Source organism: Medicago sativa, chromosome 1, assembly GCF_051527215.1.
Source record: "Medicago sativa cultivar Bolivia chromosome 1, Bolivia_mono, whole genome shotgun sequence".
NCBI classification, from domain to species: domain Eukaryota; kingdom Viridiplantae; phylum Streptophyta; class Magnoliopsida; order Fabales; family Fabaceae; genus Medicago; species Medicago sativa.
The window spans coordinates 38,294,404-38,322,094 of record NC_140749.1 but is presented as its reverse complement, the minus strand read 5'-3'; the positions used below and the strand labels follow the sequence as shown (position 1 = coordinate 38,322,094).

Here is a 27,691-nt window from a genome sequence, read left to right as displayed (position 1 = left end):
CTTTTGACCAACAAACAAACAAGAAATAACACCTTTTATCACTAAAACATAATCATAAGCTAGAAATCATAAAATAAAGAATAAAAATGAAAGGGATTTATAAAAAACAATAAAGGGTGGTGGTGTACCTAAATTGAAAGGAAGAAGAAGAGTGAGAAGTAGCTTGAAGTTGAAGAGGGCGAAGAAAGTTGTGGTGATTACGAAGAAAAATGGTAGGTTTGGAAGGAACATGAGAAATGGGTTTGGTTGGTAGTGGGAACGACCGGAAGTGAGTGAGAAGCAGAGTGAGAGGGAGAAGAAAGGGAGATCTAAGAGAGAGAAGAGGGTGAGAAAGAAAAAGTTGTGTGAAATTTCTAAAATACCCATGCCACATAAGGAGTGTATGGAAGAGTGGTATGGAGAAGGGTGTTCACCAATCTTTTTCCAATCATTATTGAACACTATACTGATGATAAACCATACACACACACATATAATAAGAAAAATTGATAAAAAAAAAATAATAAGCAAAAACAAAAAGTGTTACTACCTCCGTCCCTAATTATAAGACCATTTTGTGTTTTTTTTTGTCTCTTTTTATAAGACCCCTCTCAAATTTCAATGTATATTAAATATTTTTTTTACAGCTATATCCCTATTTATGTTGTATATTTTTCTGCAACATATAATAAATACCCAATAAAATCATCCACTAATTCTCTTTCATAAAGGGTAAACGTGTAAAACAATAACAATTGTCAACAAAATTATTTCAACAATCAACTTTCTTAATTCCGGTGTTTTTCGTAAAAGGGCCCTATAAATAAGGAAGGAGGTAGTATAAGCAAAATTTAACTACTTTGGAAATATTTAATGTTATTATTCATAATATAATCTTCATTTAGACAAACATGAGTGCTATATACTTGATAAGTGTTTAAAAGTGATATATTTCATATAGGAGTTTAGGCATTTTAGTGACTTGTTTTGCAAGATTCTCTATGGAAAACTTCAAATATTGTGTAAATATGTCATTTATGCTTTTGAGCCTTATTCTATCCTTTTTGTGCAGGAAAATACAAGCAAGGAGCAAGAAACGTCAAAGTTCAAAGTCATACGCCATTAGCGTGTCCTACGCTATTAGCGTGATGAAGAAATGCCCAAGGTCAGAGAGATACGCCAATGGCGCACCTGGGGCGTGGATCTGGAGCACTCTTGAAGAGTACGCTATTAGCGTATACTGAGCTATTAGCGTACAGGCTCCAGAGAGCTACGCCATTAGCGCACCTGGAGCGAAGCTGGTCATGAAGAAACACGCTATTAGCGTGGGTTACGCTATTAGCGTAAAAGCTCTAGGGGGATACGCCATTAGCGTAGCTGGAGCGTAGAAGCAGGGCAAGGCCAACGTGGCACAAGCCCATTGGCCAGATTATAGGCCGACATACCACGCCATTAGCGTAATCTGCGCTATTAGCGTATGTACAAAAACATAGGCCCTTTAAATAGCATTTTTACCTCTCTTTTAGGTCATTCACTATTCCATTGATATTTTCATACATTCTAAGAGAGAGGTCAGAGCTATTTCCAAGAGAGAAACACGAAGCAAGGTGTTTAGGAGTAGATTTAACTCAAGATCACTTTGGACACGAAGGATCTTGACATAGAATCTTCATCTTTCCTTCATCCTTTGCATAGTATACATGTCTATGTGTAGCTATCATCTTCTTTGTAGTATTGAGGTAACAAATAAGCTATTATGTAATCTTTTGATCTTTTAATATATAAGGTTCTAGCTTAATGATTCAATATTGTTGTTATTCTTGCTTTTAATGCTTTCAAAGAGATTCAAGATGATTTGGATACAAACTCTTGAATCTAGAACTAGAATAACAATCTATCTTATGTTATATCACTCTTGACAAGTTTGTAAATCTTTGATAATTACTTTTAATCAAGATTTTAATGCTTTCGGATACTTAATCAGGCTGGACACGGTCGATTAAGTTATCCGATCGACTTTGTTATCGTTTAAGGGATTTGGACACGAATGTTTAAACGCTAACTTAGAAATAACGATGTCGCTTTGGACACGAAGGATGTTGTAGAAATGATTGTAGTAATATTGGTTATAAAGCTAGAGTCTGTTAATCGATCGAGAGATTGCTGCTGTTATGCTTGCTCGTTATCTTATACCGCAAGCGAAATAGTTCGATCTCCTCTCGTTTTTACTTTATTGTCATCTATGGATATAGTGTTACAAACAAACATTTTATAAAGGATACCTTAATGTGAAATATTGTGAAAACGCTTATGATTTAACGCAACTCCCTGTGGAAAACGATCCTATATATACTCACGTGTACATAGTTATATGACATGTAGAAATTCTACATCAAAATGGCGCCGTTGCCGGGGAGTAGCGTATTTTATATTATAAGTTTTGAACAATTTTGTCATGTTAAGTCAATTTTGCACAAAATTCTTTCATGCATATACTTATACACTTATATCATTCATTAATTTTTATGCTAACCACCTGGTATAGTCTTGGTAAACTTTGTTTATGCGAGGTACCGTTTCTAAAGAAGACCTTCAATTTGATCCAGAAATAGAGAAAACTGCTAGGTTACTTAAGAAGCAAGCAAAGGAAGCTAAGAGATTAGCCAGGCTGGCTCAGCCGGAATCATCTAGTTCTATTCACTCTCCTTCGGGTTCGGTTCAGACACTATCTCCGGGTGGTTCTCTACACACAACTCCACCATCATCACCGGAAAGGGAAACTATTGTAACTATGGCTAATGAAGATGAGAATGCTCTTCCAAGTTGGGTTAGTCCAAGAAGGCTTGATAACCTTGGTAATCAAAATGCCAAGCAAGTCGAGTTGAAATCGGGGTTGATAAATTTGATAACTCATAACCAATTCACTGGAATGGATCATGAAGACCCTTACAAGCATCTCACAAATTTCTATGTTACCGCCAGTACTCTTGGTATGAGGGGAGATGAGGAAGAGCCAATGTTTTGCAAATTATTTCCTCACTCTTTGATTGGTAAGGCTAAGGAGTGGTACTTAGATCAACCTACTTCTTTGATGAAAGATTGGCCTGAATTGGAGAAAATGTTTCAAGAGAGGTTCTTTCCGGAGGATAGGCATCTTGAAGCTAAAACATCAATCACAACTTTTTCTCAAGGTCAAAGTGAGTCTCTATGTGATGCATGGGAGCGATACAAATCTTTGCTTAGGAGCTGTCCTAAGCATGGTTATGATAGCCAGATGCAAATCTACCTATTTCGTCAAGGGCTTCAAGACATGTCCAAGACAATGCTAGATGCAAGTGCTGGAGGATCTATTGCTTTGAAAAGTCCAGCTGATGCTGTCAAAATCATTAACCAAATGGCTCTCAACACTAGAAAATCTTCTCACAACCGGAATCCTAATCAAAGGAAAGCCGGTATCCTTGAACTAGAAGCAAATGATGCAGTTTTGGCTCAAAATAAGCTTCTCACTCAACAAATAGAAGCTATGCAAAAGGAGATGAGAGCTATGCCAAAATAAATTCTTGAATCTCTCAAGCAAGAAGGAGGAACATCTCAGGTAAACACTTGTGAGCTTTGCACGGGAGATCATCCCACCGGCTTTTGTCCCACACCCGGTTTTTTTGAAGAAGAGGTAAATTATGTGGGAAACCAACAAAGACCTAACTAACCACAACAAGCCGGAACCTCACAACAATCCCAAAATCCGGGTACTTCCAACTTCCAAGGAAGATATCCGGCCAACCAAAACCAACAAAGACCTTGGAGAATACCTTACAACAATAACTACCAATTTCCACAATCAAACTTCTACCAACAACCGTACCCTCAATTCCAACAACCATTCAATAATCAATACCAATTTCCACCACAAAATAACCCCCAACAACCTAGAAATTCCCAAAGCACCGAAGAAACTTTGAAGCAATTCATGCAAATGTCCATGGCTAACCAGAAAAATACCGACGCGTCCATCAAAGGCCTTGAAACGCAAGTTGGTCAGTTAGCACATCAAATGGCTCAAGGTCCTCCGCAAGTGGGAACTTTCTCCGCTAACACTCAACCAAATCCTAAGGAGCTTCACAAAGCATAGCAGTCAAAAGCTATTGCTACAAGGAGTGGTAGAGTAGTAGGTAAAGGGGTAGGTGAAGATATTGTTGTTGAAGAAAAGGATGATGAAGTTGTCAATGAGGAGGATAAAGAGAAATTCGAGGAGGATGTTGTAACATCCCAGACTGCTTACAGGATTGCCGACTAACCCCACAAACCAACACGAGTCTTTTCAGCATGCTTTGTCCTCACTCACATGCTTACCGGGAAACTTCCCGGTAGGTCACCCATCCTAGTACTACTCCAAGCCAAGCACGCTTAACTGTGGAGTTCCTATGGATTGAGCTCCCGAAAAGAAGATGCATCTTGTTGATATGGGTAGTACCTAACAATTCTTATAAGTCTTCCTTCAACCATGTAGTCCCATACCTACACGGCCTCCGGATCCCTCTCATTCTGATGTGTTTCGGTTCCTACTATTGTCGTGGGGGTCCCTTGCGGCTTAAACCGTTCCCCTTAGGTCGGGAACCTTTCGTATCCACCTAGCGGGATATCGAAAGCCACGACGTGGGTGTTACATGCCCACCAGCTTCCGCCTGGTTCGTCCCCGAACCACACCGTACTGGGAGAGGTCTGCTCTCATACCAAGTGTAACATCCCAGACTGCTTACAGGATTGCCGACTAACCCCACAAACCAACACGAGTCTTTTCAGCATGCTTTGTCCTCACTCACATGCTTACCGGGAAACTTCCCGGTAGGTCACCCATCCTAGTACTACTCCAAGCCAAGCACGCTTAACTGTGGAGTTCCTATGGATTGAGCTCCCGAAAAGAAGATGCATCTTGTTGATATGGGTAGTACCTAACAATTCTTATAAGTCTTCCTTCAACCATGTAGTCCCATACCTACACGACCTTCGGATCCCTCTCATTCCGATGTGTTTCGGTTCCTACTATTGTCGTGGGGTCCCTTGCGGCTTAAACCGTTCCCCTTAGGTCGGGAACCTTTCGTATCCACCTAGCGGGATATCGAAAGCCACGACGTGGGTGTTACATGCCCACCAGCTTCCGCCTGGTTCGTCCCCGAACCACACCGTACTGGGAGAGGTCTGCTCTGATACCAAGTGTAACATCCCAGACTGCTTACAGGATTGCCGACTAACCCCACAAACCAACACGAGTCTTTTCAGCATGCTTTGTCCTCACTCACATGCTTACCGGGAAACTTCCCGGTAGGTCACCCATCCTAGTACTACTCCAAGCCAAGCACGCTTAACTGTGGAGTTCCTATGGATTGAGCTCCCGAAAAGAAGATGCATCTTGTTGATATGGGTAGTACCTAACAATTCTTATATGTCTTCCTTCAACCATGTAGTCCCATACCTACACGGCCTCCGGATCCCTCTCATTCCGATGTGTTTCGGTTCCTACTATTGTCGTGGGGGTCCCTTGCGGCTTAAACCGTTCCCCTTAGGTCGGGAACCTTTCGTATCCACCTAGCGGGATATCGAAAGCCACGACGTGGGTGTTACAGATGTTGTAGAGATAGAGAAGGAAGTGTATATAAAGAATAAAGAAGAATTAGTTGAAAAAGAAAAAAATCAAAAAAGAGAACTAGTGGAACAAGAGGAGATGGAGAGGAAGATGAAATATGTGGGGAAAGATAAAGGCAAGAAATAAGAAGTTGAGAAGCAAGTGGTGGCTCAACGCTTACCATACCCACATGCTCCATCGAAGAAAGACAAAGAGCGGCAATACGCAAGGTTTCTTGAACTCTTCAAGAAGTTGCAAATAGATATACCATTCTCAGAAGCCTTAGAGCAAATGCCGGTCTATGCAAAATTCATGAAAGATATCCTTTCCAAGAAGAGAAGAGTCAACGATGAAGAGACGATCCAAATTGATGACAATTGCAGTGCTATTATTCAAAGATCGTTGCCTAAGAAAGAGCAAGATCCGGGAAGAGTCACTCTACCGGTAGCTATTGGCACAACACATGTAGGTAAAGCACTACTTGATCTTGGATCAAGCATAAATCTCATGCCTTTGTCCGTTGCCAAAAGAGTTGGTGACCTTTGTATAAAGCGGACTAGGATGATGTTGCAATTGGCCGACAAATCCTTTGCAAAACCACTAGGTATGGCCGAAGATGTTCTTGTAAAAGTGGACAAATTTATTTTTCCGGCTGACTTTGTGGTTATGGATGTCGAAGAAGATGAGGATGTGCCTATCTTAATGGGAAGGAATTTCATGCAAACGGCTCGGATGATGATTGATCTTGATGATAATATCATGAAGGTCAAGGTAAATGATGAAGAGGTTACTTTCAACATCCGGGAAGCCTTGAAGTACTCGAAAGACAAGGGTGCATGTTTCAAAATGGATGCAACCGAAGAAGTCATCTTGACTACTCGGAAGCAATTGCACAATAGAACACCCCTTGAGAGTGCTTTGGTGGACGCACTCAATGTTATTGATGAAGACGAAGCAAGAGCTATTGAAGAGTGTTTGAAGGAGCTAGATTCCTTGAAGGAGATTCTTCCTAATCAAGCCATACTTGAAGTTTTGAAAGAGGAATCCAAGGAAGAAGAAAAAGTTGATGACACCAAGGTAGAATTAAATGTTTTACCATCTAATTTGAAATATGTTTTTTGAGAAAGATGGTACAAAACCGGTGATCATTAGTAGCTCCTTGTCCATCAATGAAGAAACAAAGTTGGTAGAGGTCCTCAAGGCCAACAAGGAAGCGATAGGGTGGAAGTTATCCGACTTGAAAGGGATAAGTCCATCTTATTGTATGCACAAGATTATGATGGAAGAAAACTACAAACCGGTAGCACAACCACAACGCCGCTTAAATCCAAACATGAAAGAGGTGGTGCGAAAGGAAGTAGTGAAGTTGCTTGAAGCCGGCATGATCTATCCTATCTCGGATAGTGCTTGGGTAAGCCCGGTTCAAGTAGTTCCCAAGAAAGGAGGAATGACGGTGATCACTAATGATAAAGATGAGTTGATCCCAACTAGAACCGTCACCGGATGGAGGATGTGTATAGATTATAGAAGACTCAATCAAGCAACAAGGAAGAATCACTTCCCCTTGCCCTTCATGGATCAAATGCTTGAAAGACTCTCCGGTCAATCATTTTATTGCTTCCTAGATGGTTACTCCGATTACAATCAAATCGCCGTGAACCCAGATGATCACGAGAAGACGGCTTTCACTTGCCCCTTTGGTATTTTTGCTTATCGAAGAATGCCATTTGCCTTGTGTAATGCGCCCGCAACTTTTCAACGGTGTGTTTAAGCAATCTTCTCCAACTTTATTGGTAAATGCATGGAGGTGTTCATGGATGATTTCTCAGTTTTCGGTTCGTCATTTGATATCTGTTTGAATAGCTTGGATACCGTACTGAAGCGGTGTATTGAAACTAGCTTGGTGCTCAATTGGGAGAAATGTCACTTCATGGTTACCGAGGGTATTGTCCTTGGTCATAAGATTTCTTCTAAGGGTATTGAGGTAGACCAAGCAAAGGTCGATGTTATTGGAAAGCTCCCACCACCGGTGAATGTCAAAGGTGTTCGGAGTTTTCTTGGTCATGCCGGATTTTACCGGAGATTCATTAAAGACTTCTCAAAGATAGCAAAGCCTATGAGCAACTTGCTCAACAAAGATAAGTCTTTTATTTTTGATAATGAATGTCTTTTAGCATTTGAAACTTTGAAAGAAAGATTGACCACTGCACCAATAATCATTGCTCCTAATTGGAATTTAAATTTTGAATTAATGTGCGATGCAAGTGATTATGCTGTTGGTGCGGTCTTGGGTCAACATAAGGACAAAATTTTTCATGCTATTCACTATGCAAGTAAGGTTTTAAATGAGGCACAAATCAATTATGCCACAACTGAAAAAGAGTTACTTGCAATAGTTTATGCAATGGAGAAATTTCGTTCTTACCTTGTAGGTTCCAAAATTGTTGTCTATACTGACCATGCAGCTATCAAGTATCTCCTTACTAAGTCCGACTCAAAGCCAAGTCTCATCCGTTGGATGTTGTTGCTTCAAGAGTTTGACTTAGAGATCAAAGATAAGAAAGGCACGGAGAATCTTGTAGCTGATCACCTTTCAAGGTTGACAAACAATGAGGTAACCAAGAATGAACCGGAAGTTTGTGAAGAATTTCCCGATGAAAGGTTGCTTGCAATCAATGTGAGACCGTGGTTTGCCGACATGGTGAACTACAAAGCAACCGGGTTCATTCCGGAAGATTTTGAATGGCAACAACGCAAGAAGTTCCTCCATGATGCTAACCACTATGTGTGGGATGAGCCTTACTTGTTCAAAATTGGAGCGGACAATCTCTTGCGTAGGTGTGTGGATAATGAAGAGGCAAAGAAGATCCTATGGCAATGTCATAATTCACCCTATGGAGGTCACTTCAACGGGGAAAGAACCGCCATAAAGGTACTTCAATCCGGGTTCTATTGGCCAACTCTATTCAAAGATGCCAATACACATTGCAAGCATTGTGATGAATGCCAAAGAACCGGATCAATGTCAAAAAGAAATGAGATGCCTCTACAACTCATCCTTGAAGTAGAAGTGTTCGATTGTTGGGGTATAGATTTTGTTGGCCCCTTTCCTTCTTCATATTCCAATCAGTACATCTTGGTCGCTGTTGATTATGTTTCAAAGTGGGTGGAAGCCGTAGCATCGCCTAAAGCCGATAGCAAGACGGTAGTGAAGTTCCTAAAGAAGAATATTTTCACCCGGTTTGGTACACCAAGAGTTCTTATTAGTGATGGAGGGTCACACTTTTGCAATGCACAACTTGCCAAAGCCCTAGATCATTATGGAGTCAAGCACAAGGTAGCATCACCGTATCATCCGCAAACAAATGGACAAGCCGAAGTTTCCAACCGAGAGGTCAAACGAATACTTGAGAAGACGGTCTCTACATCTCGGAAGGATTGGTCGGCTAAACTTGATGAAGCTTTGTGGGCATATAGGACTGCATACAAGTCTCCTATAGGCCTCACTCCTTTCCAAATGGTCTATGGCAAATCTTGTCACTTACCGGTCGAGCTCGAACATAAAGCATTTTAGGCATTGAAGTTCCTAAACTTTGATCAAGAAAAGGCCGGTGAAAGAAGAAAAGTTTAAATGCATGAGCTTGAAGAATTGTGAAATCAAGCTTATGAATCTTCAAAGCTCTACAAAGAAAGGACCAAGAAGTATCATGGTAAGAAGATCATTCTGAGACAATTCATGCCAGGGCAAATGGTGTTACTTTTCAATTCAAGACTAAGACTGTTTCCGGGCAAATTGAAGTCTAAGTGGTCCGGACCTTTCATGGTTAAAGAGGTCAAACCATATGGAGCTGTTGAACTTGAGGATCCAGTCACAAAAGCCAACTGGACGGTGAATGGGCAGAGACTTAAGCCCTACTTCGGTGGTGAAATTGATCAGTGTTTGTCGACGATTTCACTAATCGAACCATGATTTCTTCAAAATGCGTCGAGCTCATGACGTAAAACAAGCTCTTGCTGGGAGGCACACCCAATTTTGTAAGTATTTTTATGTTTATTGCATATAGTAGTAGTACATAAGCATTGAAAGCAAAAATGAAACAATTTTGAAAAACTGATCTTGAAGCCTCACGCCATTAGCGTATTTTTCGCTATTAGCGTGGGAGCTCCAGAGAGCTACGCTAATAGCACGGTTTTGGCGTGAGGGAAAATTTTTTGTGGGCCCAAGGGGAGTAACTCCCCTTAACTTCCCACAACCCACTCCTCTTATTCCTTTTACGGTTTCATTCTTCCCTTTTCTCACTCTCACACACAAAAACTTCTCTCACTCACACACTAACCCTAAAAAAAATCAAAACCCTTTTCTTCTGGTTCAATTGGTTCCAAGCATTCATCTTTGCATCATTCATTCTTGCTTGCATCCAATCACTGCAATAACAGGTTTGATTCTCCTTCCTTTCCTTGTTTTTGAATTGAAAAATACATCACATGATTAGCAATGGTTAGGGTTAGGGTTAGAATTTTGATTTGTGATTAGAGATTGTTCTTCATTGATTATAGTTTCAAAAAGAACAAGAATCATAACCTACATGCAACAAACATTCTGTTTTGGATCTATGACCCATTTGTAAATTTTTCAATAAAACAAGGGTTTGAATGATTTGTATGCAAATGTTGTGATTTTGATTCCTTTTCAAGATTATATTGTGTTGTAGAGACATAGGATGAAACCTAGGGTTGAAAATTGCTGGTATGTGCTGTGAAATTGCAGGAACAAGAATTTTGAAAATTTGAAAATTGCAGGTACGAAGAAATACGGTAATAGCGAAATCTACGCTAATAACGAAATTTTTTCCAGAAAATTTCGCTATTAGCGTGGCAGGCGCTATTAGCGTGGTTCTTCATACTTGCCCAGATTTTCAAAATTTTTGATGTTTTTAAATGACCAATTCTAGTTTGTGCTAATATTTTCTATGCAATATGCTGGTTTTTCCTGGTTTTGTTGTAGATGGCACCTAAAAACGTTGAAAAAACTATCGGGACCAAACGTCCAAGAGGCAAAGCTGCCTCGACCTCAGCCACACCTGTGAACCCTAACCGTTTTCCCACCCCTGCCCACTCTGCTAGGTTCAAAAAGATGGCTCAATACAAAACCTGGCATGAGAAAACATTTGACATTCACCCAGATGGTGAACACTCTGATCTCCTCCACATGTTCACTGATCGCAAATGGCACAAACTCCTTGTTCCCGCATCTGAAATTAACACTAACCTAGTCAAGGAGTTCTATTGCAATGCAGTTCCTGATGCCTCACCCACCACCCTTGCTGATGCTTTCTCCTGGACTTCTTATGTCCGAGGGAAGCAAATCCCATTTGATAGGGATTCAATTAATGAATTCCTTGGCAATCCCTTAGACCTTGAGCCCTCACCTGACCCAACTGTCCCTACATTGTGCACGTATGCTAAGAGAAATGCTCAAGGAAACTGGACTTATCAGCAAATTGAGAGGGACATCATGAACAAGGGTAGGTATTTTGTGAAGAATGATAGGGGAGAGATAAGGCATGCACTCACCAAAGAGATGAATGCTAAGGCCTGCTTAGCGTTCCAATTTCTTGTCCATGATGCCTTGCCCAGAGCCCATACATCCGATGCCCCAAAGGCTGTTTTACCTCTCATCTGGTGCATTATGAAGAAAGTGAAAATTGATATTGCTCGCATCATAGCCAATGAAATCAAAGTTGTGGCGTTAAAGGTTGCCACAGGTGTAAAGAAGGTGGCATTGTTCTACCCAGGACTCATCATGGCCTTGCTTAAGGCCCATGGAGTGGCTATTACTGGACCCTTTGATGAAGACATTGAGGGGACCATTACTGACGCTTCTATTCGTACTTGGGAGAAGAGAGAGCAAAGATGTGCCCAAAATCACTTTTCTGATGATGAGGGTGGCTCATCTGGGGGCGCTGGTTCCTTTGACTTTGCAGGTTTGCAGACTTTCATGCTGGAGTAGCAGATGCATAACCAGTATGTGAGGGACCAGAATAGCTTTTTGATGGATCAGAACGAGGCAATTCGGAGGAGCAACATGGGCATACACCAGGACCTCTACAATGCTCACATGTATCCGAGAAATGCTGATTACCCGGTCATGACACCTGACCAGTACCAGAGCTATGTTCACTGGCCTGAGGGCAGGCTAGGTCCTTATGTGGGGGTGGCAGATGCTGTTGATGATGAGGCTACACCTGAGCCTGAAAATGTTGGAGGTGATGATGATGATGTGGAGGAGGATCTGGAGATGGATGATGCTGATGCTGATGATGATCAGTGATGTGATCATGACTTTTTAGTGATGTTTTTATTGTTGCTTTCGAACTCTATGTTTTTATTTTATTTTTTGTTGAAACTTATGTTAGTTGGTTGTATTTTGTACTCTTCAAGCACTGTGGTTTTCGGTGCTTGATTTGATACTTTGTTACTTTACATTTGGTTTAATAACTTATCTTGTGGATTTTAACTTATGTTTTGGATGAATTTTTTGTTTAAATCTTGCTTGCGTCTCTCAAAAGAAAATTGCTCATGAACAATAAATTTTAAAGTGCTCCAAGGAGCCAATGTTTGAGCAAAAGCAGGTGAGTGATAATGATATTAATTGTGAGAAAGCGCAAAGCCAAGGTATTAGTTTCCCGTTATTCTAGGTTTTTACTAAGAATTTGAAACTTGTACTTTGCACAAAATGTATCTCATTTAATTCTTGTCATAAACATAAATATTTATGAACCACTTAGTACTTAACCTAAATGTGAGGTAACTTCAAACTGTTGTATATATATGCTGGAGACCGATAATCACCGTCTAACTTGTTTTAGTTATGTTAAATCTGATAATTATTTTGAATTGTTTGAAAGCATGGAAAGGATCAAGGCACTTTTTGAATTGAGAGTAACCTACTTGACCACATAAAGCCTATCTATGAGAAGAGCGAGTATCTGATACCCCAATCTGAGCCAAATGAATCAAGTCCTCAAACATGAACTGTCAATATTCATAAGCACAATGCTTGTTGAATTTGCCTGAAATTTTTTCAAAAATCCAATTCATGGTTGAATCTTATAGGACTTTGATATTTTTACTTTGTTGAACCCTTAACCTTTTTGTACTTTGTCCCTTGTCTTAGGATAGGGGAACATTCAATTAGAGTTTTGTTGTATTCAAGTTGGGGAGAAAAAGGAGGCATTATATTTCAAGTTTGTGGTGAAATTGTTAGAATAACCTGACAACATAGAATCAAAGAAAAAGTTGTACATTTGATAAAGAAAAGAAAAGAAAAGAAAAAAGAAGAAAAATAAAGTACAAAATCAAAAATAGAATAAGTTGTCAAGGTTATTAGTTTGATTGTTAATCACCAAAGGTTGTAATTATTGGTAGGGAAGATATTGGATTTCAAGTTGTATTACAAAGAATGTTCCTCTTTTGATAGGCTTTCTGATCAATTGCCCCACATATGACATTTCTTTTGTAGCCCAACCAAGTTATAACCCTTGCAAGACCTTTTGATCCATGCTTTTATGCTTTTTGAGACGATATTTGGATGGACACCTAACTTAAATAGGATGTTAGCATGATTGTTGGATGTGTGTTCATTACCTCACTTATTGTTATCATAGTATTGCATTTACTTTTAAAGAAGTGTGTTAGGTGTGGTTCATAGATAGTTATGTTTATGTTTAGAAGTTTATGATGTATAGTTTGTGCTTAGGACATATTTCGCATTCTTAGTTTGGACCTAGAGTAGCGGAGGACTTCATACTTGCCAGCGCGATCATATTTGAATCACCATTTGTTTAAATTTTTGTTTTGAATAGTTTGACACCATGTTAAAAACCTTGTCCAAAGCCTTGTTAGTTTCCTTTTCAATTGATTTGTTTGAGGACAAACAAAAAGCCAAGTTGGGGAGAGTTTGATAAGTGTTTAGAAGTGATATATTTCATATAGGAGTTTAGGCATTTTAGTGACTTGTTTTGCAAGATTCTCTATGGAAAACTTCAAATATTGTGTAAATATGTCATTTATGCTTTTGAGCCTTATTCTATCCTTTTTGTGCAGGAAAATACAAGCAAGGAGCAAGAAACGTCAAAGTTCAAAGTCATACGCCATTAGCGTGTCCTACGCTATTAGCGTGATGAAGAAATGCCCAAGGTCAGAGAGATACGCCAATGGCGCACCTGGGGCGTGGATCTGGAGCACTCTTGAAGAGTACGCTATTAGCGTATACTGAGCTATTAGCGTACAGGCTCCAGAGAGCTACGCCATTAGCGCACCTGGAGCGAAGCTGGTCATGAAGAAACACGCTATTAGCGTGGGTTATGCTATTAGCGTAAAAGCTCCAGGGGGATACGCCATTAGCGTAGCTGGAGCGTAGAAGCAGGGCAAGGCCAACGTGGCACAAGCCCATTGGCCAGATTATAGGCCAACATACCACGCCATTAGCGTAATCTGCGCTATTACCGTAGGTACAAAAACATAGGCCCTTTAAATAGCATTTTTACCTCTCTTTTAGGTCATTCACTATTCCATTGATATTTTCATACATTCTAAGAGAGAGGTCAGAGCTATTTCCAAGAGAGAAACACAAAGCAAGGTGTTTAGGAGTAGATTTAACTCAAGATCACTTTGGACACGAAGGATCTTGACATAGAATCTTCATCTTTCCTTCATCCTTTGCATAATATACATGTCTATGTGTAGCTATCATCTTCTTTGTAGTATTGAGGTAACAAACAAGCTATTATGTAATCTTTTGATCTTTTAATATATAAGGTCCTAGCTTAATGATTCAATATTGTTGTTATTTTTGCTTTTAATGCTTTCAAAGAGATTCAAGATGATTTGGATACAAACTCTTGAATCTAGAACTAGAATAACAATCTATCTTATGTTATATCACTTGTAACACCCACGTCGTGGCTTTCGATATCCCGCTAGGTGGATACGAAAGGTTCCCGACCTAAGGGGAACGGTTTAAGCCGCAAGGAACCCCCACGACAATAGTAGGAACCGAAACACATCGGAATGAGAGGGATCCGGAGGCCGTGTAGGTATGGGACTACATGGTTGAAGGAAGGCTTATAAGAATTGTTAGGTACTACCCATATCAATAAGATGCATCTTCTTTTCGGGAGCTCAATCCATAGGAACTCCACAGTTAAGCGTGCTTGGCTTGGAGTAGTACTAGGATGGGTGACCTACCGGGAAGTTTCCCGGTAAGCATGTGAGTGAGGACAAAGCATGCTGAAAAGACTCGGGTTGGTTTGTGGGGTTAGTCGGCAATCCTGTAAGCAGTCTGGGATGTTACACTTGGTATCAGAGCAGACCTCTCCCAGTACGGTGTGGTTCGGGGACGAACCAGGCGGAAGCTGGTGGGCATGTAACACCCACGTCGTGGCTTTCGATATCCCGCTAGGTGGATACGAAAGGTTCCCGACCTAAGGGGAACGGTTTAAGCCGCAAGGAACCCCCACGACAATAGTAGGAACCGAAACACATCGGAATGAGAGGGATCCGGAGGCCGTGTAGGTATGGGACTACATGGTTGAAGGAAGGCTTATAAGAATTGTTAGGTACTACCCATATCAATAAGATGCATCTTCTTTTCGGGAGCTCAATCCATAGGAACTCCACAGTTAAGCGTGCTTGGCTTGGAGTAGTACTAGGATGGGTGACCTACCGGGAAGTTTCCCGGTAAGCATGTGAGTGAGGACAAAGCATGCTGAAAAGACTCGGGTTGGTTTGTGGGGTTAGTCGGCAATCCTGTAAGCAGTCTGGGATGTTACATCACTCTTGACAAGTTTGTAAACTTTTGATAATTACTTTTAATCAAGATTTTAATGCTTTCGGATACTTAATCAGGCTGGACACGGTCGATTAAGTTATCCGATCGACTTTGTTATCGTTTAAGGGATTTGGACACGAATGTTTAAACGCTAACTTAGAAATAACGATGTCGCTTTGGACACGAAGGATGTTGTAGAAATGATTGTAATAATATTGGTTATAAAGCTAGAGTCTGTTAATCGATCGAGAGATTGTTGTTGTTATGCTTGCTCGTTATCTTATACCGCAAGCGAAATAGTTCGATCTCCTCTCGTTTTTACTTTATTGTCATCTATGGATATAGTGTTACAAACAAACATTTTATAAAGGATACCTTAATGTGAAAGATTGTGAAAACGCTTATGATTTAATGCAACTCCCTGTGGAAAACGATCCTATATATACTCACGTGTACATAGTTATATGACATGTAGAAATTCTACATCAATACTGCGACCAGAATTGTCCGAAGTGGTTCCCAAATAGAGTTCCTGCCAATTAGATTTGGCTTTTCACGGAAAACATGGGTGGTATTGTTTGTGATGTGGGTCACATGTTTTATAGTATAGCCATCGTGATATTCTCGGAAACGAAAATTCGGGATATTAAGCATTTTCATATTCAAAAGACATTTAATGTAGTTTTTCTTTTACTAAACACTTAATGCAGTTACTTGAGTAATTTTCCACTAAATATAAAAAGAGAAATGATATTTGTACAACCATTTTGAGACAATTTTTTAACAACTCTCTCATACTCACATTATGTTTTTATCCTCTCTCTTGTTTTTGACCAATAAGAATAAAGAAAAAGAAAGTTGTCATGATAGCACAAATGGTTGTACAAATATCACTACTCATATAAAAAATGACACTATAGTAAATTTAAATTACGTTTTACACAAAATCTAGAAAACTAACTGAACTTAATTAAAAAGAGGTTTAAATGTGTCATTGGTCCCTGCACTTTCATCAGATTTTGGCATTGGTCCCTGCACTTTTTTTTGTTTGGCATTGGTCCCTGCACTTTGTAAAAATATTGGTATTGGTCCCTCTGTTAACTTTCTGTTAAAAAAAACACAAAACTAACGGAGTGCCACGTGGCCCAATCATTTCACGCCACGTGGCACTAATACCAATATTTTTACAAAGTGCAGGGACCAATACCAATAGTTTTGTGTTTTTTTTTTTACCAGAAATTAACAGAGGGACCAATACCAATATTTTTACAAAATGCAGGGACCAATTCCAAACAAAAAAAAAGTGCAAGGACCAATGCCAAAATCTGATGAAAGTGCAGAGACTAAAGACATATTTAAGCCTTAAAAAAATTATTCACCGTAAAAGTAGTTTTTTCCCCTTGTAGTAGTTACCCGAAGGAATATATCTTTGGAATGGAGATGCGTTATAGTCCACACATTCCAAAATTTTACATGCTTTTATTGATTGATGTGAAATTAGAGAAACTCAAAGAGAGATTATATGAGAAGTGATGAGCAATATTATTCATCACAATCTAAGAATTGATAATATGTACTCCCTCCGGTCTCAAATGTAAGAAATTTTTCACTTTTTAGATTCATTCAATAATTGATGTATGTGGTCCATATTATAAACTACATACATCAATTATTGAATGAACCTAAAAAGTGAAAAGTTTCTTACATTTGAGACCGGAGGGAGTAGAAGCTTAAAAATTACTCCCTCCGTTTCAAAATGAGTGTCGCTTTAGCCAAAAAAAATTGTTTCAAAATGAATGTCACTTTACATTTCCAATGCAATAATAACTTTTCTTTTCAATTGTACCCTTCAATTAATACTGTGTTACACTATTTCCAAAGTATTATTTTTTCTTTAATGAAAAACAAACAAATACTAGTTGATTAGGATAATTTGGTAAAATTGCTATGATATTTGACTACTTTATTCTATTCTTTAATCTGTGTGCAATTGGCTAAAGTGACACTCATTTTAAAATGGAGGGAGCATATCATTTGTATCCAGAGAAGCTTAAAAACAAAATAACATACCTGAGCATTGAAAAATGGTGCAGAAACATTCGACTCTGAACCAAGACACCTTCGCTTACTTCTAGAATGCGTCAAATAATATGAGATGAAATTATCAAGCGTCTCCAGATGTTCTAAAGTCAGCTAACGCAATAGAAGAAACTCAATAATTTCATCAGTTATATCATTATTAGCACTTGAATTGTTGTCTTTGAACACTATATCCTTCATAAAATTGCACCGACAAACTTCAATCTTAGAAAGGTGAGAAAGTCCTTTAACCATTGTCAAGGAGAAAAGATATTTTAATTGGACACAATTTTTTACCTTGATAACATTGAGACTTCTAAAAGAAGTAATCAAAATTGGACCATGACATATATGCTCCAGGTTTATAAGATTAAGAAGTACTAGTGTTTCCAAGATGGGAAAGGACACATGAATTTGATTCCTCTCTTTAGAGTCAACAAAATTTCGAAGAAAATTTAAACAAAAGCATAAACTGTCCCACCGGATGTGCCAATTTGTTTACCGTGATTTTTGGTAAATAACAGCTGGTTTAAAATTAATTACTTGCAAGATCAACCAGTAAATCTTTGGGACATAGTGTGTTTGTTTTTTTTTTTTCTAGAAATTGAAGAATGTTCTCGATGTTCTTATTAAAATGATGAAGATAACCGTCGAATTTAGCAAAGTTAAATCCTTCGAAGTTATTTCCAATGAAAAGGAACGAAAAATACTTAAAATAAACAAGTAAATTGCAAAGGAATTTAAGAAAACAAACGTAAATTGCATTGATCGAATGTAAATTGGTACAAAGATTCATACATTTTGACTTGTAACTCGTTTCTCTTTAGATGCGGATAGTTTCAGTGTAAGTGTTCTGTATGGTTGAATTGTGACTCGTTTTTCGCATGAGAAACTGATATTTATACTAGAAAATTACCTACACATATAGACATTTGAAACTATAACTGTTACCAACGGTTACGAACACCTCTTCGATTTGAAATTCAAATGGCATTCCTTGAAAACAACTGACTTGGCTTTATCTGAAACCAATCTTTCTTTGACGTTTCCTTGCCTATCGAACTATAATCTTCAAAGCAACAATCTTGCTAAGTCTATGTCTTCGACCAAATAATGATGTTGAACATATTAACTTTTCATCAAAACTCAAAGTCAAACTTCATTGATTGTATTTAATATAGCCTGTCAAAAATGCAGGCTAACAATATTCAATTTTAGCTTCTTAAAAAAGTATAAAGAGAATACCTCCTTAAAGAAAATAATAATAAGAAATAAAGAGAATAGTTAGTGGTATTGTACTTATTTTTCTTCTAATAACATCATTCAATTAAACTATATTCTATTTACAATTTTATCATTATTATAATATTATTTAAATTTATTAATTAAAAAATCAGTTAAATCTCATCGTTTTTTTCCCAAGTTAATCTTTTATGTTTTAATTAGGTAACACTTTCGTCTTTTAACTTCTTCTTTTTGGTCGATTTAATCCTTTATGTTATAAAATGTCAACATTGTTATCCTTTTTTTTATCAAAACAAATTAAAAAATTCATAAAAAACTTATGAAAAATTTATCAAACTTATAAAAAAAACTCTAATCTTGTTCATACAAATATAGAAACTACAAACATGTCAAGACATCTTGTCCGACATCTTGCTAGAACTCTTGTTTTAACAAAATGCAGTCAATACATGTCTATAGACCTAACAATTATCCTTTTTTTATCAAAACAAATTAAAAAAAATCATAAAATTAAATTATAAACCCAAACTAACAAACAAACTTAAATCTTCTTCAAACAAATATAGAAACATCGATTTCATTGAAAAAATCTCATAAAAAATGATTCAACATTGATATTGTATAGCACTAAGGATTGAATCGAAAAGAAAAAAATGAATGATAAATTGCGAAATTGTTACTTTTTTTTTTTTTACAAAAAAGTACTAAAGTGTAACTTGATTACAATATAAATGATTAAATTGGAGAAAAAATAGATAAAAGAGAAAAGTGTTATCTGAAATAAAGTTAAGGGATGAATTGTGGAATTTTATCTAGATATAAAATTTTAGTGTAATATTTTTTCTTCAAATCATATCCTTCATTTAATGTCCTTTTTTAGAGGTCTTTCATTTAATCTATTTAATCTATTGTATTTACAATTTATCCATCCCTTTTTTTGTCAAATTTATCCATTTGCTTTATTATTTAAATCTTAAATTAAAAAGCCAAACTTGGTAACGCAAGGTTGTGACTAAGTAGGGGCATTAAGATGTTGGGAGATCTTGGATGTGTGCAATAAATCTTAAATTAAAAAAAATCACTTAAACAACATTACAATATATACAACTCGACTATACTAAGAAAAAATATATACAACTCCACTACAACAATATCTCATATATTTCTTCAAAAAAAAACAATATCTCATATATTTTCATATATTTTTTTTAAGGAAACAATATCTCATATTATTATTTAAGTTTATTTTGATTTAATTGCCAAATTTAATTAATTATGGTATATATTCTAAAATATACAATTAAACACAAGACAAAGAGCGTGTCTTTCTTTCTGCTGGTAAATCATAAATTTATTACAATATAGTTTTGGCTGATATTTTTTTTACAAGCTGTTTTAATATCATTCAGAGTTATTTCTTTATATAATTTACCTATTGATATAGTAAGTTCATAATTACCTTCTTATCAGTACTATACATGGTATATCTTTTTTTTCGGTAGTGTCTATATATGGTATATCATGATTCTTAAATATATTTTTCGATCTTAATTACTATTAATGATAATATTCCAATTAAAAAAAGCAATTCATCTAAATCAAAATCTTAAACATTAAATTTTGAAAATCTGATTTATAAAAGCTAGCTGCGTGTGGCAGAGAGGACCAAAAACAAGAATTGTAAATCGTGAGAGGACAATGGCTTTCAATTGGCTTGAAGGAATACTCAAGTCTTTCTTGATGTGTTTTGGTGTTGAAACCGTAAAAGATAACTCTTCACCAATGGGTTCACCAATGAAATCTCTTTCATGTCCATGCACTATTTTCACCCCAGAAGATAACACTTCAAGTAGCTTCCACAAAAGCTCTCAAGATGCTTTAGATTCACCATTCAGAAATACTGCTCAAACCCTTGTATGTATACTCATAATTCTAACTTCTGCTTCTTTTATATATTAGTCACCAAAATCTTAATTATATAATGGTTTGAATATGTTGTGTGCAGAATGCAACTTCAATGGGAAGGGATGGTCCACATGGCCAAGGTCCATCCGGTAGCATGTATGTCTCAATTTTTGAACTATTAGTAAGCATCTCTATCTCGTCAAATCTCAATAGACATAATTAGTTTATAACTATTGTTTGATGTAAAATTATTTACATTTTTTTTCAATTTTTTTGTAGGTTCCTCCACCGAAGATAGACCCTGTGGAATGAGCATATCTTAATTGTAGGAGATTACTTAGTTTAAAATTTTTGAAGGTCCGGACTTGTACTCCATCACTAAGATTTTAGACTAAAAGTTCATGCATAATTTTTCTCCCAATTGCTTGTTGTGAAGTAGTAATATAAATCCATTTCACAGATTTTTGTGATCTATTTTCTTTTTTTCATCACATGTCTCATCATATTTATATTTTTTTGACTTCTTCCCTCGTCAGTGCCGTCAACTTCAATGTTTAAAAAATCAGACCAATCATTGATCTGGTTATGGCTATGTGAGACACTGATCATAGGGCATAAGTTAAAATATATTAAAATTATAATTTTGTTTATGTCATATATATATTGTTCGTTATTTATCAGAAAAGTTAGAACACTATGGTGTGATAAAGATTACAAAATGTTACAAAAAGGAGAAAGGGTTTTTCTTTTTTTTGGTTACAAAAAAGTAGAAAAGGGTTTGAATCCCGTTGTTGCATTTTTTTGTGAATTTGCGAAAGAAAAGTCACTTCATGGTAGGAAACAATGCATGGAATCAGCAACATTTAATTCACAATGCTTGAAATGTGCAGTTAATTTATCAACTCATAAGCGGTCGGATACGTTGATGAGATCTATGTGTATCATTCTAGCATAAAAATCATTTATTTCAATAAGAAATTTAGGGTCAATTTATTTGTTACGGATTAAAACAAGATTGATTTTGCCATAAAATAATTTAGTGATTATTTTACGGATTTTATGAAAAATCATAATCTATTTTGTGTTTGATTACCCTAATAAAAATTACTTTTTTTAAAAAAAAAAATAATTTAGTTTGTTTGGGTACACATATATAAAAGTGATTTTTTGTTATAAAATTAGTTCAATCTTTTGATCCATATTTTCTCTCTTCTCTAAATTTTTTTTATTTTTGAGAAACTGTTCTTAGGGTCCGTTTGTTACGGATTAAAATAAAAGTAATTTTGACATAAAATAACTTAGAGATTATATTTTAGAGATTTTATGAAAAAATATTAGAATCTATTTTGCGTTTGTTTATTGTAATAAAAATCACTTTTTTTAAACAAATAATTTAGTTTGTTTGGATACAACTATATAAAAAGGGATTTTTTTTTATACAAAATTTGTTCATTATTTTAAACTATATTTTCTATCTCCTCTAAAAAAAATCTATTTTTTAGAAGCTATTCTTAATAGTTTCTCATTTGAAGCTATTTTTAGATTTTTTTTTTAGATTATGATTTTTTTTAGAAGTTGTAACAAACGGATGCAACACTCTTAAAAGTGATTATTTTTTTAAAAAAAATGATTTTTTTTTCTTAAAAAAAGCTATAACAAACGGGCTCTTACAACTTCTCATTTGAAGTTGTTTTTAGATTTTTTTTTAGATTCTAATTTTTTTTTATAAAAGTTGTATCAAACGGATGCAATACTCTTAAAAGTGATTTTTTTAACTTAAAAAAACTATAACAAACGGGTTCTTAATAAAATATTTTCGGATAAAGAAAATTAAAATGTACTAACTACTCATATACAAGTACGGGTGTTCGAGGTGCGGTTTGGTTTAGTTTTGAGGGTTAAAGTCATCAGAACTGTAAGATAAAAAAGCATGCAGCTTGGTTTGGTTCGGTGACTTTTAAGATGAAAAACGAACCAAACCAAATCAAACCAATGCGGTTTGGATTAGTACGGTTGTTGCGGTTTTTGCGATATAATACAATTTTGTTTTATTTCAACGTTAAAATCAAGTTAACAATTAAAACAACTTATTTTCCACAATGTTTCAAATTTGATCCAACATTATAATTTTACATTCATCCTCCCATCAACATTGACCAAATTAAAAACATGGACCAAAAATTTTCTTCGGTAAGAAATGCAAAAGTCTAAGATTTTATCATTCTCTAAAATTTCTCCTTGAATTTCTATTCAAGATATATCTAACATAAATATATATGTAAAAGTTCAAGTATAATTAAATTAAAGGACATAAATACAATTTTAAAATTAAAAGCATAGAAAAAACTTAACAAGAGGAAAAATATGTCTTAGTCAAACAAAAAATAAAGAGAAAAAATATGTCATTCTATAAAATTCCTCATTGATTTCTAAGTACTAGGTTGGTGACCTAAGAATAATTAGTGTTTCTCTTATGTTGCGGTTTTCAGTTTGCATTGGTTCGGTTTTGAACACCTCTATATACGAGAATAATACAAAATTTTAGTGTAGACGTTTATAAGGCTAATATTTTCTATATAAGCATTTTTTTTATATGTTATGTATGATTCAATTGCTCCAATACATTGCGCTTAGAGTTGTAAAAGAATATTGGAAAAATATATTTGATATGAATCTTCATCTATTATAAAGTATATTGAGTGAATAATTGGAGACTTATTTACAACCTAGTAGGATGATTATTAATTGATGAATTTATTTTGCAAATATTAGGTGGGAGAATAAACAAACGAATATGTGAAACAGAAGTTTAAATGAATAATTTAAAATAAATTATTATTATGTATAACCATGATCCACATGTAAACCAATCTGACTAGAAGTTCAAAACATAATTTCATTTGCAGAGTTAAGGAAAATAAATATTTGAGGCTAATGCTCATATCAAAAGAGATGTTCCTTTGGACCATCTAATATTGCAAATGAATCTCTAATTCTATTGAAGCGTGGTAGAGTAGTCGGTTTCACATGAAAATGATCTCAAAAGAAAGATAACCCACGTGAGGATATGAAAATTCCAAAACAAAACTTATACATAATTTATCTTTATGTTCTAGTATAACTAATCAGGTACCTGATGTAACAGCCCGATTTTCGCTATATTTATTTTATTTGTTTATTATGTGTGTTCATATGTGCTTGTATGTGATTAATTGTCTCTGTGTGTATTTTGGTCGGGATTAGTGGATTTTGGTGTTAGAAGGGTATTTTAGTCATTTTATAAGCAAGGGTAAATTAGTAATTTCACGCTGAAGATTATTTTTGTGTTTTGGTGGCAATAATTATTTTTACCAAGTTACTAGTAAGACGGAGTAATTAATTAATTAAGGACCGGTAATTTTTTTTTTTTTATAGGCCAAGAGCAAAATGACATCAAAAAGAACAGTGTCCAACTAAGTTGGAACCCTACTCTTATCTATTGTCGATTACTCATATATATTATTAAAAAAAGGAAAAAATATAATAAAACTGCAGCGACATAAAACCTGACTCAGTCAACAACTCTAAAGGGCAAAACCAAAAAACAAATAAAAAGTAAAAAAATACACAAAGTGGATCCAACCCTAAACAGATATAACAATTAAGCACTTGTAACACCCAAATTGAAAGTGTCTAGAATATTCAATAAGTGCGTTCAAACTGATATTGGATACATTAATTATATAATGCAGAAATGACATCAGTCGAGAGTTCAGATACAAAAGACATTCAGAGTCTTATGTTACATTATTTTACACAAGATAGCCGAACGAAACTTGATTACAAAGTTCATTACAAAACATCCTATAATATAACATATGCATCAATTAGTCAAACACCAAATTGGTTCCACGAAAGCACGATCAATCCAAAGCTTTCTCCTTACCTTTGCCATGAGGAACCTGTGAACCTCAACAAAGAAGGAAAGGGATGAGACATAATGTCTCAGTGAGTTCTACCTAATCCTAGGCTATAGGTAACCTCAGGGAAGACCTACGGTTACCTCGTGTCTACAATACAACTTGACGGTTGATTATATGTGTGTGGACATATTTGCCTAGACGGTAGTGCATACTAGAACCGTCGTAGGACCATCATATTATCATAGGTTTAGCTTACATCTTACGTGTCATGGCGATCAAGGGAACCTAAGACCGCTATACCGAGATACGCCATTCGCATCTAGGCCTAAACTTAACATATTCATGAGACGATCCTAAACCGGACGAATAGGAAAACCTAAGTTCATCGTCGGTATAATTTCATAACATAATCATATTCATATCGCATCATACGGAGTCATATTCATTTATCATGTTAGAGGTTAGCGTTGAACAACAACATTATCTAAATTCATTTTACGGAAAGCCCCGGGTGGAGTATTCCCGAGCACAATCCCATACTTAACCTATAAAGACCTATCTAAGGTTCTATCGGACTCCCTCAACATCGTGCGGGCCCCCCTTTCGAAGCTTATCCCGTTTCCCCTAGCGGGAAAACCCCTCGAGATCCCAACCTAATGTGGATCACGAGAGACACGACACCTACGTTTTTCTTATACATTTTTAGTGAATAGATTAAATTAATCGCTTCACGTCTTATCATACATAAGTTCATACTTAACATTCTAGTTCTCGGCAAACTAGGCCGAGGCTCTATGTTCATTCCCTTGCTTAATTCATCTCTACCCCATCATTTTTCAAATAAATCTCTCATAAGCCATTCTTGCAAATTAAGCTAAGATTGCCATGATTTTCATTTCATGAATCATTTGATGTTATGTGGATTGTCTAGATGTTGTTTTGAGGTTACAAAGTTATAAAACAATGAAAGAAAGGCTTCGGACTGCACCACCGGCCCTAGAATGAGCCAACAAGCCAAAAGCTTGCTGGCTAAGTCAGACAGTTTCGCTATTGGTGAGATTTTCTGGGTAATGTTCTGTGAATTTTGCTATTAGCGAAATATTTCGCTAATAGCGAGTTTCTTCGGGTCTGTGGTGCAGAATTTGCAATTTTTGACCCAAAACTCGTCCAAATTGATCCTGCAATGTACCAAAACATCCAACAACATATAGAAACAATAATAAATATATTCCATGGCAAATTTAGCATTTAATCAACAAGAATTGACATTAGGGTACTAGGGACAAAACATTTAAACTTAACCTAAAATTCTTTACTTCCACACTAAGATAGCTCAAACCAAAGGAGGGTTAACTATCTAAGAACTCACCTTGCACAACTAAAGTGAAACTCAGGTATTCTAAGCCCTACACCAAAACTCTAGATAGTAGAATCAAGTTGGAGAAGTTTGCTTCAAGTATTCTATGTTGTTTCCATCAAAAGCTTATCATTCCTTACATAATTGCTTGCTTGAAGAAGAAAACACTAAGTGAAGATGAATTTGGGAGAGATGGGGATCGATTTTTCTAGAGAGGGAAGAGAGCAAAAGTTTTCCAAAAAAATCTAGAGAGAGAAAGCTTGAAAACAAATGAATATTTTGGGACTTAAAGTCCTTAAATACTCCTCATGCTCAATTTCCCTTAATCTTAAACGCACACATTTTATCGTTAACAGGTATTACGTCGCGACATGAAAAAGTGGGATATTACACTCTACCCCCCTTAAAAAAAATTCGTCCTCGAAATTTAGAATGTACCTGAAAACAAATGTGGGTACTGGTTCATCATTTCCGATTCAAGTTCCCACGTAGCTTCACCATCTTGCGAACCTTTCCATACTACCTTCACTATGGAAATTTCTTTGCTCCTGAGGGATTTGACATCACGGTCCACTATCCTCTCTGATTCCAGCTGAAATGTTAAATCTGATTTCAACTCTATAGAGTCTAGTTCAATTGGCTGGAAAGGATCCGGAATATACTTCTTCAATTGAGATACATGGAACATATCGTGTAAACCTAACATGGCTGGTGGTAAAGCTAACTGGTAAGCCACTGGACCGATACGCTTGAGTATTAAAAATGGTCCCACATACCCGGGACATAATTTCTTGGTTCGGAAGACACCTCGCAAACCCAATTTAGGAGTAACCTTTAGGAACACATGATCACCTTCGCTAAACTCCAAAGGTCTCCGTCTCTTGTCCGCATAACTCTTCTGACGACTCTGAGCTGTTCTTATCTTTTCCTAAATTGATTTAATTTTCAGAGTTGTTTCTTGAATGATTTCTGGCCCAATAATGCTCTTCTCTCCAATTTTGGCCCAACATAAGGGAGTTCTACACTTCCTACCATACAATGCTTCATAAGATGCCATACCTATACTCGAGTGATAACTATTGTTGTAGGAAAATTCTATCAAAGGCAAATGATTCTTCCAACTCCCACCATCTTCGAGAATACAAGCACGCAACATATCTAAGGTTTGAATAGTTCTTTCTGACTGACCATCAGTTTGTGGATGATGAGATGTGGTCAACTTCAAACGAGTCCCTAAAGCTCTTTGAAAAGCCTTCCAAAAGTGTGAAGTGAAAATTGGATCTCTATCCGACACTATACTCACTGGAACATCGTGTAGCTTAACTATCTCCGAGATGAACAATTCTGCATATTGCGATGTTTTGTGGGTATATTTAACCGGCAAGAAATGAGCTGACTTGGTTAATCTATCCACGATCACCCAAATTGAGTCATGTCCTTTCTGAGTACGGGGTAAACCTCCCACAAAGTCCATAGATATTTGCTCCCACTTCCACTTTTGAATCTCTAACGGTTGAAGCAAAGCTGATGGTCTCTGATGTTCAATCTTGATTTGTTGGCATACAATGCACCTCGCTACAAACTCTGCAATATCTGATTTCATACCAGGCCACCAATACTCTCTCTTTAATGGGATATTGTGAATTTAAATTGGTAAGATCGCAAATGAAACTGAATGCACATCACATCTTAAAATAAATGCTCTTTATGTGCTGCATCAGTATATATTATGAAATTGCATTAACTAAAAGGTGATGCTAACATTTATATAT

At 36.4% G+C, this 27,691-nt stretch overlaps 1 pseudogene; it reads right to left on the bottom strand.

Moving 5' to 3' along the window:
• LOC146954812 (uncharacterized) overlaps positions 1-18,434 on the bottom strand; it is a 57,270-nt pseudogene extending 38,836 nt beyond the window's left edge.
• Between the last annotated feature and the right edge of the window lie 9,257 nt (positions 18,435-27,691).